This window comes from Triticum aestivum, chromosome 4D, assembly GCF_018294505.1.
Source record: "Triticum aestivum cultivar Chinese Spring chromosome 4D, IWGSC CS RefSeq v2.1, whole genome shotgun sequence".
NCBI lineage: Eukaryota > Viridiplantae > Streptophyta > Magnoliopsida > Poales > Poaceae > Triticum > Triticum aestivum.
In genome coordinates, this window is record NC_057805.1 from 476,980,182 (window position 1) to 476,994,645 (window position 14,464).

Here is a 14,464-nt window from a genome sequence, read left to right on the forward strand (position 1 = left end):
GAGACTTGGGGACCCAATGCCAACCCTTTCTCTCGCGCCGGGTATAGCAGGATGAAGCCACGTGTCCGCCAAATCCACAGTTGCTACATCGAAGGGTTCCTATCAGCCGCGGCGTTCCCAAGCCAAGGTTGGTAGGTGCGGTAAATGGTGGTGGTAAATCAGTTTGTTGATTCTGTGGCTCTATATGTTGTGCATGATATTTTCCCTTGCCCAAATTATCAACCAGGATTGGCCTGATTTGTGGCCATGTAAGGAGAGAGAATTTTTTTCCAAAGAGGCAGAAGATTCCTTAGTAGAGGAAATTAATCAAATATCACGATTACTTTCCAAAGAGCCATATGAAACCTACCGAGAGTTATCCACAATTCCATGTATTCTAGAGGGAGCAGAGGACTGATGGGCCTGACTGAGTTTGGGCCTCCAATAGTAACGATCGGCCTTGTAATCAGAACAATCTGAAGCGGTGTGGCCCAATAAGGAGCAAAAGCTACAATGAAAAGCTCCTGGACAGCAGAAATTGTAATGTGAATGGGAGCCACAAATATAACAAGATGGGCTGGTAGTTGGGCTTCGAGACAGGGCACACATCTGGTTTGGTGCATTGGAGTTTTCAGAGAGAAGTACCGTGTCACAAGTGCAAGGCGTGCACTCACAAGTGGTGCAAAAAATACCAGGGCAAGAGTCTGCCAAGTGTCCCGTGGCCATGCACGAGGCACATAAGTTTAATCTCCTGTAAATATAATCTTGTGGGGGGGAACACTTGTTAGTTTCCAGACAGTGGCAATGTGTTGCTCCGAGTGACCGACGCGTCGAAAATCCAGAATATGCAACAGAATGAAATTAGGGATAGATTGCCAAGTGTCCCACTTATACCGACAGCCTTCAAATTTTGCATTATGTGCCATAACTCTGCCACAATGAATAGATGGAAGGCTACCAAAAGTTATGTCGGCCATTAATGATGATGAACCCTGCTCCGTGGATGGCGCCTTACCAAAAGAATTTGAAATTGTCTCATTTTCATAAAAGTCCTTCGCCGGCAATGAGGATGATTCCGGCGCGGCCACCATGGTCGACGGCAGAACAAGGTCAAACTTTTGGAGTTCCTCAAGTGCACTATTATCATTTGCATGTCCATTGGCGAGGAAAGAGAGGTTAGACTTTATCGCAATCGGGGAACGACAAGCCACCTCAGGGCTATGAACATCAGAATGCCAAACATTGTCCAAACACCTTGATCGAATGTAACCAGGGCGATAGAGTTGAAAATGACAAACAAAGTCCGGCCAAATTCGATCCTTGAGGCCATAGATATAATGTCCCACACAATTGGACGCCACAGAAAAGCGAAAAGATCTACCCTCAATATGTTGCACATAGAGACCAGAAGGTAGACCTCCGATGCAGCATTGTAGAGCAATGGCCACTGATTCTTCAGTCAAAGAGAAGGAGGCTGATGAAAAGTACACAACCAATAAAAACTCCTTGGTCGATCCATCAGGGGAGAAATGCACAAAAGATCCAAAACGTCAACGCACCTGAGCCGCGACCGCGAGGCCGGGCGAGAAGTCCCAATGTAGAAGGCCCTCCATGAATTCCTAGATCAAGGTGCTCCATGGTGCGGTGGTGGTAGAGGAGCGGTGGTGGGGGTGGAGGTGCTCCATTTCCCAGGACAGTCTGTAGTAATCTGGAAATTTAGTAAACTTGTCTAACTCCAAAAAATTCTAAAAAAATATGAAATTTTAAACAATTTGTAAAGAAGTAATGTGCAAAAAATTTCAGACCCATTTGACTTTCTAGTAAAAAAATGTAAATTCATGCGCTATAGCCAAAGTTTCTGTTTTTGTATTGCACATAGTAAACAAGCAATCTAATCATCCTAAAACCAAAGCTTGGCACATTATTTTTATAATACAATGGATATATACAAGGGGATAATTATTTTCAGAGAAGCTTCCATGAATTTTTTTACATTGTTTCCATGAGCATGAAAACAAGTGTTCAAGGTCGACCCTCACTTCTCCAATGCATAACCTTCCAATCACTTCTTTTATTGAAAAACTTTTTAGGCATGAGAGGCAAGTAATTTTTTGTATTTTTATTCTTTTAAATTTTTTTGTATGTTTCACCCACAACTAAACAGAAACAAAAAGTAAAAACAAAATCTACTTAGTGAAGAAAGCAAACAAGCACACACGAGAATATCAACCCCACGCTATTGCTCCCCGGCAACGGCGCCGGAAAAGAGCTTGATAATCCCCAAGTGCAGGGAATCATTGTAGCAATTCCCAATGGTGGAAGTGATAAGTATGGAGTGTCGAAACCACAAGGAGCTAAAGGTAAGATCAATATTCTCTCAAGTCCTATCTGCCACTGATACGACTCTACGTACACCGAATGTTTGCTTCCAACTAGAAACAAGAAAGAAAACTATGTTGTGGGTATGAAGAGGATAACTTTGCATGGCATCGGAGAGCTAAAATATAAAAGTAGGTGTTGTTATCATAAAGTTAGAATATATTACTTAATATTATAAATAGCGAGTGTGGAATAATGATGGGTCGGTGTGCGGAATTATCCTAGGCAATTGTTAACAAGACTGGTAGTCGTCATTGCAATTTCATATGAGGGAGAGGCATAAGCTAACATACTTTGTCTTCTTCGATCATATGCACTTATGATTGGAACTCTAGCAAGCATCCGCAACTACTAAAGATCATTAAGGTAAAACCCAACCATAGCATTAACATATCAAGTCCCCTTTATCCCATACGGAACAACCCCCTTACTCGGGTTTATGCTTCTGTCACTCAAGCAACCCACTATAAGCGAATCATGAACGTATTGCAACACCCTACAACGGGAATCCCTCACGCTTGCGTGACACGGAGGGCACAATAGGACAGCACCAAAATAAAACATACAACTCAGACCAATCTAGATCATCAATCAACCCAAAGACAAAGGATATCTACTCAAAACATCATAGGATGGCAACACATCATTGGATCATAATATGTGGCATAAAGCACCATGTTCAAGTAGGGATTACAGCGGGGTGCGGGAGAGTGGACCGCGTAAAAGAGATGAGGATGGTGATGTTGATGAAGACGATCACCGCGGCGATGATTCCCCTCCCGATGGCACTCCGGCGCCATCGAGAGAGAGGAGGAGAGGTTCTCCCCCCTGTGCTTCCTCCTCCATGGCCTCCCCCCTAGATGGGGAGAGGTTCTCCCTCTGGTCCTTGGCCTTCATGGCGATGATGGCCCCTCCAGGATCCTCCTCCATGGCCTCCAGTGATGATGGCCCCCTCCGGCAACATGCTCTTGGAAATGCTGCTTCAACTTCTTGGCGGTAAAGTACACGCTGTAACACATCTTCTGGTAGTGCAGGTAGTTTTGCTTGGAGGCGGAGAGCACCTCGCTCGGGTAGTAGACCGGGCGCTGGACGGCTTGGATCTTGCCCTTCTCTAGTCGCTCGACCACCAACACCATGCTGACCGACCGCAAGGTGGCGGCGATATAGAGCAACAACGGCTCCATTTCGGCCGGTGCGGCCAGGACGGGTGCGGTGGAGAGCATGCGCTTGAGATCACGGAAGGCCTCGTCCGCCTGGTCGTTCCACTCGAACAGCGTCGTCTTCTTGATCAGCTGATATAGGGGCAAGGCCCTCTCGCCCAGCCGGCTGAGAAACCGGTTGACCGAGGACAAGCAGACGGTGAATTTCTGGACATCGCGTAGCCGAGCCGACTGGCGCACGCGCTCGATGGCCTTGATCTTCTCCGGGTTCGCCTGAATGTCGCGCTCCGAGGTGAGGAAGCCGAGTAGCTTTCCGGCCGGCACGCCGAAAACGCATTTCTCTGGGTTGATTTTGATTCGGTACTCGCGCAGGTTGGCGAAGGTTTCCTTCAGGTCGTCGAGGAGCATGAGGTGCTGCTTGGTCTTCACCACGATGTCATCCACATAAACATGGACGTTGCGGCCGATTTGCGGCAGCAGGCATTTCTGCATGCAACGCTGGAATGTGGCACCGGCATTCTTCGGGCCGAATGACATGGTGATGTAGCAATACGCCCCGAAGGGCGTGATGAAGGATGTCTTCAGGGCGTCGGCCAGGTCCAACTTTATCTGGTGATAGCCGGAGTAAGCATCCAGGAAGGACAGGAGCTCACAGCGGGTGGTGGAGTCGATGACTTGATCGATCTGCGGGAGGGCAAACGGATCCTTGGGGCAGGCCTTGTTCAGGCTGGTGTAGTCCATACAGATGTTCCAGGTCTTGTTCTTCTTCAGGACGAGGACTGGGTTGGCCAGCCACTCGGGGTGGAACACCTCCATGATGAAGTCGGCCACCAAAAGCTTGGCGACCTCTTCACCAATGGTTCTTCTCTTCTCCTCGGAGAAACGTCGTAGGGGTTGGCAGATAGGCTTGGCATCCTTGAGGACGTGGAGTTTGTGCTCAGCGTACTTCCTCGGAATACCCGACATGTCCTTTGGGGTCCATGCGAAGATATCCCGATTCTCACAGAGGAAGTCAACGAGCTCGCGTTCCTATTTGCTGGCGAGGCGGTTCCAATGACAATGTACTTGCTCCAGCTGGGGTCTTCCGGGTTCTGTTTGATCTTCTTGGTTTCCTTGGAGGGCTGGAACGAGGCCTCGTCGGCTAGCTCCTTGGCCGAAGCCGGCACGGCCGGTATCTCATTGGCTAGCGCGACGATCCGGTCGAGCTGGCGCGGCTCCTCGGCTATGACCAGTGACTCGGCCAGTCGGGCACCGTCTCGGGCGCACTCTAGGGACTTGCGGTAGTCGCGGTGATGGTGATGAGGCCCTTCGGACTCGGCAGCTTCATCTTTAGATAGGCGTAGTGAGGGACCGCCATGAACTTGGCGAGTGCGGGCCGGCCCAGCAGCGCATGATACGCGCTGGACAGGTCTACCACCTCAAACCAAAGCGGCTCGCGTCGGAAGTGGTCGCTAGTGCCGAACAGGACGTCGAGCCGGATCTGGTCGATCGGGGAGCAGGAGAGGCTGGGATCGATGCCGTGGAAGATCGTCCGGGTTGGCTCTAGGTCTTCGGCCTCGAGATCGAGCTTGGTCATGGTGTCGCGGTAGAGGATGTAGATGCTGTTGCCGCCATCGATGAGGACCCGGGAGAACTTGCACGTGCTTTGAGGCGTGACAATGGTGGGGTTGAGGACGAGGGTGTAGCCACCCGAGTTCGGCATGACGGCCGGGTGGTCTTCCTGGGTCCAGGTGACCGGGTGCTCCGACCAGTGCATGTACTCCGGCTTGGCCGGGACGACGGTGTTCACCTCCTGCCGGAGCAGCCGCTCACTACGCTTGTCGTCACTGAGGCTGGTGAAGACAACGTAGGTCGCGTTCTGGTCGGGGTAAACGTCATCGCGCATCGCGCCGCCTGCCGGAGGCGGAGGAGGAGGAGGAAGCGGCTGCCCCACTCCTGGAGCCGGAGCTGGAGGGGCGGGATGTCGCCCCGCATGATGCGCTTGGTGATGGCACACTGCCAAAGCATGTGCGTGGACGGCCTTGCGCCGCTGTGGTGCTTGTAGGGAGCGTCAAGCATTTCCTGAAAGCTCATGGCGGGTTGCCATGTCGTCTTGCCGGTTTGCCGATGTTTGGCGGCCGGCTCGGTCGCGGGTGCCTGTTCGGCGGCCGCGACAAGCCCGTTGTCGTAGCGCTGGGCCGGCTGGTCGGCCTTGCGCTTGTTGTTTTGCTGATTGTTCTGTTACCAGCTACCTTCGCCGGCCGGCTTGGGAGGGGGAACCGGCTTCGCCTTGCCGGCTTCGTCTAGCGCCACTTGGATCTTCATGGCGAAGTCGGCGTTGGCGTACTTGTCCGCCGTCACCATGAGCGTGGCCATGGTGGCCGGCTCGGAGCGCAAGAGCTTGTGCTTGAGGAGGGTGTCGTCTCGGCACCCACTGATGAAGTATTGGATGGCCTGGACTTCGTGGACGCCGTCGCAGCTGTTCCGGAGCTCGGTCCAGCGCGCGAGGTACTCACGACCGGTCTCCATGGGCCCCTGCACGCACATGGCGAGCTGGCTAGGGCGGCCGGGTCGCTTCTAGGTGACGGTGAAGTTGCGTACAAAGGCCTGCTCGAAGTCGACCCACGCGTTGATGCTGCCCGCCGGCAGGCTGTTCAACCACGTGCGGGCCGAACCCTGGAGCATGAGTGGAGCGTAGCGTACGGCGAGATGGCGGTTGCTGCCAGCGATGCCGATGGCAGTGGTGTAATCGATGAGCCAGTCCTCCGGCTTGACGGTGCCATTGTACTTGGGGGTGTCGCAGGGGAGCGTGAACCCTTTGTGGAAGGGTTCATCCCGGATGCGCGGGCCGAAACACGCCGGCCCGACGGTGTTGTTCTCCTCCAGCTCTAGGGAGAGGGCAAGCTGGTCGAGGCGGTGGCGAGCATCGGTGTCGTCGATGGCCCACGGGCCCAGCCGGTTGACGACTGCACCACCGGGGGGCGGGTCGGCTGAAGCCGGACGATGGCCGGGTTGCGGGGGAGGATCACGCCGCACCGGTCATCCGGGGCCGGCTCGTCACCCAAGCCGCCGGCAGTCGCCGGAGCACGGTTGCGCCGGGTCCGGGTGCGGCCGGAATGCGCTTCGCTGGGTGGCAAAGACACCGTGTTCTGCTGGTCCTCGGGACCGTTGGTGTGGATGGAGCCGGATCCCGCCGGCTTTGCGAGTTGGTTGAGGCGGTCCTGCTGCGCGTTGGCCGCATCGAGGAGGTCGTTCACCCGCTTTAGGCGGTCCTTCAGCTCCTCGCCGGCCAGCTGATCCAGGCCGACTGCAGCCACCTGGGCGGCACGCATATTCTTCATGGGGGTCTCGTCGACGGGGGGACTACGCCGAGGGCGCGGCCGATCGCGCCGCCCCGGGCCCGCATGTCGGTGACCCGGCTTGGCTCGGCCGCGGCATGCGTGAAGCCGTAGGCGGCGTTGCACTCCAACTGAGCGGAGTCCAGGTGGCGCTGCGTGGCAGCGAGCGTCTCGGACAGGTCCAGCAGGCGTTGGCGGTCTTCCTCGAGCCAAGTCTGGGTCTCGGTGATGTTGGAGGCGTCGACGTCGGTGGTGATGGGGACGCGAAGGCTCTGCATCATGGCGCGCAACGGGTTGGGCGAGTTGGCGCGACCCGCTGCGGCCTTGGCTTCGGCGGCCTTCCTCGCCGCGGTGGACGAAGAAGTGCTGGTGTCAGTGACAAACACCTCCACGCAGAGGTCCATTGCCCCGGCGGGAGCGCCGTCGCCGAGGGAGATGGGGGAGCCGGAGATGTCAAGTACCTTGCTGGGGTACTCATCAGTCGCGGGCGCATCGGAGATGCGGATCGCGGCGAAGGAGGCGGCGAGCGCGTCGATGACATCGTTCGCCAGCATGATGGGCTCGTCGGAGTCGGAGAGGGGCCCCGTCTGGAACATGGCTCCATCCGGGACCTCGAGCTGCCCCACGGTGGGCGCCAACTGTCGTGGTGGGCGCACGGCAGATGCCAAGGGATGGGTAAAGAGAGGAGGAGGATCAAGGGCACCGGTGGGCTCCAGAGGCGAGGTCGGCATGAGCGAGCGAGGGACGCAAGACATACCCAGTTTCGGGGCTCTCCGGTGAGATAACACCCCTAGTCCTGCCGAGCGTGGTTTATACGTAGCAATACAGAGTTGCTCCTAGAGCTGTATGGAGGAAGAAGGAAGGCAGGCCAAGGCTTAGGCTGCTCCCTCTCCTAGTGTGTGGCTAGTCTAGTTAATCTTGTGTCCGCGTGTGCGAGTTGCTTGCCCGTATGCATGAGGGCTCCTGGGGGGTTTTATAGGTCAACCCCCCAGGGATACAATGGTAATGTTACAGGGCTGTGGGGCCGGGTTGTCATTGTCCGGGAAGCCGGTGCTGGGACCCGCTGGGTGTCAGGGCTCGCCGGGTTCTCCGGGCACGGCCCCGTGCGCCAGGGGGCACTGTTAGCCATCTTGTCGATCGTCATGGAGTGGCCGGTCGAGTCCACTACAGTGGCGCCCCGTCGGGTCGCCGCTTGCCGGCGTCAGCAGTGATGTCGGGTGCACTGTAGCCACGCCAGCCTTGTCAGCAGGGTAGGTGGGACACTGTTGCGATGCCTTGGCTGACTAGAGGAGTTGGTGGGGCACTGTTGCCCTGCTCACCCTTGCATGGAGACTCGTCCCATCATACGGCTGGGATGGGACGGGATCTGACCCGTGGCCGGGTTGAGGAACACGCCAAGGGGGAGCTGGCTTGTTGGTGAAGTCTTGGTCGTGCCAGGTTCGGCCGTCTCGCGCCTGTCGTTGGGGCCGGGTTGAGGGGTTTGGCCGGGTCGAGGAACTTGGCCGGGTTGAGCAACCCGGCCAAGTGCGAGCCGGATTGCCCGTGGCTCCTGAACCTGCCCGCGGGATCGATCTCCTCCTGGGGTGAGATGCGCGAGCGTTTCGTCGCCAACTTCCAGGGCACTCGCGACCACCCGCCGGCTACGGCTGACCTACGGCGCATCAAGCAGCAGCCAGGGGAGACCCTGCAGAAGTACATCCAGCGCTTCAACAGTGTTCGCCTCAAGATCCCCAAGGTTTCGGATGAGGCCATCATCTCAGCGTTTTCTGATGGCATCCGCGACGTCAAGATGAAGGAAGAGCTCGCCATACACAAGGACATGTGCACGGCTCTGGAGATGTTCAACATGGCAACCAGGTGCGTGAGAGATGAGGAGGGTCGCCTCTCCCTCCTGGAGCTCCCGGGGACAGACCAGAAGACAAGAAGGCCAAGGCCAAGGACGTGCAGCACAAGGGGTTGGTCGTGCTTGCGGCTGAGCCGGAGATGAAGCGTGGATGCAACCACCCAGAGTCATCCAAGGGCGTCCGCCCGTTCTGCGTCTTCCACAACATGCACAGTCACAACACCAACGACTGCTAGGAGCTCAGGGCCATCCGCGACGCGCGCCTCGGTCATCGCCCCGAGCGCAACGACCGAGGCTACGGCCGCGGAGGAGGCCGAGGAGAAGGATGCTGGGACGACCGCAGCCCCCGCCAGGAGTGGCGCGATCAGCCTCGTGAGGAGCGCTGGCAAGCCCAGCCTCGTGAGGGCGCCTGGAGAGATCAGCCCCATGAGGATCGTCCTCAGGGCAACGCCGGCCTCCCTCCGCTGCCACCACCACCAAGAAGGAACGATGACCACCACCAGGACGAGGGGGCTGGGGGCTCCCAGGAGCCTCGCGCCATCGCCTGCATCCTGGGCGGTGCTCAGGCCCCAGCCTCTCATCGCATCTTCAAGCAGTTTGCCCGCGAAGTGAACGCGGCCCTCCCCAGGCTCGAGGCCACGCGACCGCTCAAGTGATCCAAGTGCACCATCACCTTCAGCTCGACAGACCAGCTCAAGTGCGTGGCAACTGTCGGTGCCCTCCCGATGCTCTGTTCGCCCATCATCAGCAACGTCCTCGTCACCAAGACCCTCATCGATGGCGGTGCGTGTCGGATCTCAGGTTCCGGCAAAACCCTTAAGGTTCGAACTCTGGGGTGCGCGCGAAGTTCTTTCCCTCCTACCGATCCACGCCCTAGCTTGCTAGGATCTCACGGACGAACTCGACGAACTCCCCCGGGCCCAAGGCGCGCTCGGGCTTGGCTTCGAGGCGAAGCCAAGGGTCAAGTACGGAGCACCGCGGGCCCCAAAAGCCTGCGGCCTCGGTTGACGCGTGGCGGTTGATTGGACGTGGGCGTCTCCGCTTCCCCACGCTGCCTCGGCAACAAGCCTGTGATCGTGGGAGGCGCCGGTTGGCCTCCTTCCGCTATAAATGGGGAGGGAGGGGCGGAGCCCCCGTCGCCCATATCTTCTCGGTTCACTTGCTTCTTTTCCCTTGCTCCACCGCTAGCAGCGCCACTAATGGCGCCACGAAGGAAGTTCTCTGCCGCCGAGAAGGGGAAAGCCCCCGCGAGGGGTCCGGCTCCCCGGTGCCCAAGCACGGACGCGGCCGTCCGCGCAAGCACGCTGCGACCCCCGCCGTGGCCCACTGTCATGGCGGCGCAGCACGCGGAGGGGGTCGCCCCAGCCATGGCGGTCCAGTTGACGAAGGGAGGCATGCCATGGTGGCACGGCCTCCCCGTCCGCGCTTTCACTCGGCGGAAGTGTCATCGGAGTTCGTTGTCTGGTCGGAGAACCCGGCCAGCAACTAGCTCCAGCTTCCGCGGTTCTTCATCGACGAGCTGTCGGCCTCTGGTCCAGGCGGGCTCTGGTTGCAGGCGGATGGTTGCTGCAGCAAGGCCTCTTGGGTCGCAGTCGAGACTTCCGCCGCAGGCAACATAGCCCTGGCCCGCGGCTGGCAGACGTTCGCCCGCGCGCGCGGCTTGGGCAGGCGATGCACCCTCCATTTCAAGTATGATGGTGGGACGACCCTCTATGTGAGGGTGTTTGGGGAAGATGGTCCCCGCGCCGGGTGTTGCCCCGAGGCAAACGACGGTGAGGAGGTGCTCGGCCTTGGCGACGGCCGCGCCGAGGATGAGGGCGAGCCCACCCTCGGCAGCGACCGTGTCTCGTCCAGCTACGGCGGCTCTTCCTCCGGCGACAGCTCCAGCAGCGGTGGTTCGACCAGCCACCGCGCCGCCGCGCCCGCTTTGAAGGCGGCAGCGGGTCGTCTCGTTGCCGCGCCTCTGTGAAGAGCGAGGAGGGGTCTGGCTAGGCTCAGGATGTCGCTCGGGGCCTGCCTCCGTGGGTCACTGCAACGCTGCTTTTGCTTTGCTCTTTTTCCTGCATCAAAAATGAAACCAGTATGGGCCCAGAGGGGCGTGTATCGAACTGTGGTTTCTTGGTTATTGCGCTATGCGTGTTGTTCCCGTGCAGCGTTGTTATTTTGCGCAAAGATAACTTAACTTGGTGCATTCGGGACGCCTTCTTCCTTACGAGGTGTTTGTTTCCTCGTGTCCATCCTGACCTGTCTGCTCAGGAACTGCGAAAATTCGTTAGGTGGTGTGCTAGGAGATTTTCCGTTCACCCAAGCCTTGACCTGGCACTTTGCATCGCGGTACCCGAGGGGGCACGGACTAGGAGAGATGCGCCAGTTTTTGGGCTCGAACGAGGGTGGCTCGCGAGAAGGCAGAGAGGAGAAAAATGCCCGCGAGGGCATCTGCCAAGCCCCCTCGCGAGGTATGCGAGAGAGAGAACACGAGCGAACCAGAGCCGAAAAAAGCGGTAACAGGCGAGGGAATCGAATCAGCAAGGAACACGAAAGGCAAATTTCGATTAAGGAGAAGCAAGCCAACTACGGAAAGCAAATGAAAAGCCGCGTGTGGCACCTAATCTAGTCTTCAAGTCTTCTCACCAGCGCGGAGCTAAGTGCTGCCACTAGGCGCGGGAGGGAGCCCCAGAGCCTGAGGCCGGCGCTCCTGAGACTCCGAGGCGTGTACAGCCCCACTCATTATTACGTGAGAGTGTCACGGGCGGCGATTCTTCACAGGCACCGGGCCTTCTTCACAGGCTCTGGGCCTTTCTTCACAGGCTCTGGGCCTTGCTTCATGGGTAGAACTTCCGGAGGTGCTGAATGTTCCAGGCGTTCTGGATGGGTATCCCGTCCTGCGTCTCCAGGCGTGCGGCGCCAGGCCTGGAGACATGGGCGACCCTGAATGGGCCCTCCCACATGAGTGAAAGCTTGTGCGGCCCTTCCCTGGAGAGAACCCGCCTCAGGACGAGGTCGCCTACCTCGAGCGTCCTGGAGCGGACGTTGCGGCAGTGATATCGACGCAGCGCTTGCTGGTACCTTGCCGCCCATAGTGCAGCTTCGCGACGACGTTCCTCCCCCAGCACGAGATCCATCCCCCGCGTGGCGTCCTGCTGCGTTTCGTTGAACGCCAGGACCCGTGCGGAGCGATGCTTGACCTCGTGAGGGAGGACTGCTTCAGCTCTGTAGTCAAGGAAGAATGGGGTCTCGCCCGTTGGCTTGGTGGCGGTGGTGCGGATGGACCACAGAACGGACTGAAGCTCGTCGTGCCAGCCCCTGCCACAGGCTTCAAGCTTCTTCTTGAAGGTCCTGGTCTTGAGGCCCCTCAGGACCTCTACGTTGGCACGTTCGGCCTGACCATTGCTCCTGGGATGCGCCACCGAAGCGTAGCAAATTTGCGTTCCAAGGTTAGCACATTAGGTTTTGAAGAGGTTACTAGTAAACTGCGAGCCGTTATCTGTGATGATGCGGTTGGGGACCCCAAAGCGGCTCACGAGGCCCTTGATGAACTTGACAGCAGAGCCGGCTGGGATGGTACGGACGGCTTCCACTTCCGCCCACTTGGTGAACTTGTCGATAGCGACGTAGAGGTAGCGGTAGCCCCCTGGCGCTCGAGGGAACGGGCCCAAGATGTCCAGCCCCTAGACCGCGAACGGCCACATGAGCGGGATGGTCTGGAGGCCCTGAGCCGACTGATGAATATGCTTGGCGTGGAATTGGCAAGCTTCGCATGACTTCACCAATTCGGCTGCGTCGTTGAGCGCCGTGGGCGAGTAGAATCCACTGTGGAACACCTTGCCGACGAGAGTCCGTGACGACGAGTGGTGCCCGCAGTCCCCACCGTGTATGTCCATCAGCAACTCCTTCCCTTGGTGACTGGAGATGCAGCACAGCGTGACGTCGTCCGGTCGCTTCCTGTACAATTCACCATCTTGAATACAGTATGTCGTGGCCTGCCGGGCCACGCGCTCTGCGTCCTCTTCTTTCTCCGGCAGCGTCCCTTGGATCAGGTACTCCTTGAATTCCTTGGTCCAGCATTCCTCCTGAGGCTCGAGCGCCAAGAGCAGGCGAGCTCCTGTGGTCGGGCCACAGGCTGGGGCTCCCGTAGCGGGGGGCTATGGGAGCTCCCCCCGAGGCTGATCCGTGCTTGAAAGTGGTGGTGTCGCTGACGGCTTGAAGAGCCGTTCCTCAAAGACGCCGGGCTCTTGCGGCTGCTGCTTGGAGGCTCTCTTGGTGATGTCGTCAGCTTCCTTGTTGGTGCCCTAGGGCACGTGCTGCAACTCCAGGCCCAAGAACTGCTTCTCCATTTTGCGCACCTCCGCGAGGTACGCCTCCATATGCTCGTCCTTTGGCTCGTATACTTTGTTGGAGAAGTTGACGAGGAGCTGCGAGTCGCCTCTAACGGTAAGGCGCTTCACCCCCAGAGCTGCCGCGGCCTTCAGACCAGCTATGAGGCCTTCGTATTCTGCGATGTTGTTGGAGACCTTCTCACCATGCTGAAAGCAGTGCTGCACGGCATAGTAGAGCTTGTCCTGAGTGGGTGAGATGAGCACTGCTCCAGCCCCCGCGCCCTGGTGCACGAAGGCGCCGTCGAAGTACATGACCCAACCGTCCGGTGCCTCACTTCCTGGTGAGGTGGATCGGTCTTCGCCTTCTTCAAGTGTCGGGGCATCCGTCCATTCTGCCACAAAATCAGCGAGCGCGGCCCCTTTGATGACCCTGGTAGTGCTGAACTCCAGCTGGAATGCTTGCAGCTCGATATTCCACTCGGCGACCCTTCCAGCTGAGTTGGGGCTCCTGAGCACCCTCTCCAATGGGTAGGCCGAGATGACCTTGATGGGGTGGCCCTGGAAGTAGTGCCGCAGCTTGCGTGAGACTAGTAAGAGCGCGAGCAGGAGCTTCTGGGGCATAGGGTATCGTGCCCTCGCGTCCCGCAACACGGTGCTGACGAAGTACACCGGGTGTTCGATGAGGGCTGGCACACTGTTGAGGCTCGGGCCTTGCGGAGGTTGGGGCGCCTCCTGAGATGGAGGAGCTCCTGAGACTTGACTGCCTTCGGGAGTTTAGGCGACGTTGTCCTGCCGAGCTTGGTCTTCTGCTGCTGAGGCTTTAGCGGCGCCTTCCTGACCCTGCACTACTTCAGCTATGGCTTGGCGCAGCGCGCCCTTGGCTTGGCGCTCCTCCCGAACCGCCACCAGTGCTGCACTGGCAGAGTTCGGGGTGGCGGCAAGGTAGAGCGCTAGGGGCTCGAGAGGTTGTGGTGCCACCATCACCGGAGGGCTGGTCAGGTATTTCTTGAGGTCTTGGAAGGCTCGGTCGGCCTCCGGGGTCCACTCGAACGGGACCTTCTTTTTCATGAGCTTGAAGAAGGGTAAGGCGCGTTCCCCCAGCTTGGAGATGAAACGCCCCAACGCAGTCACCCGTCCCGCTAGCTTTTGCATTTCTTTGAGGGTCTGTGGCGGGCTCATGTCTTCGATGGCCTTGATCTTCTCCGGGTTCGCCTCGATCCCTCTATGGGACACGAGGAATCCCAGCAGCTTGCCGGAAGGGACACCGAACACACACTTCTGCGGGTTAAGCCGCAGGTTCACCTGGCGAAGGCTCTTGAAGGTCTCCTCCAAGTCTTGAATCAGGGTTCTCGCCTCCCGAGACTTCACCACTATGTCGTCGATGTAAGCCTCGGTATTTCTCCCCGAGCTGTCGCCCTAAGGCGATGTGCATCAGCCGCTGAATGGTCGCGCCCGCGTTGCGCAGCCCGA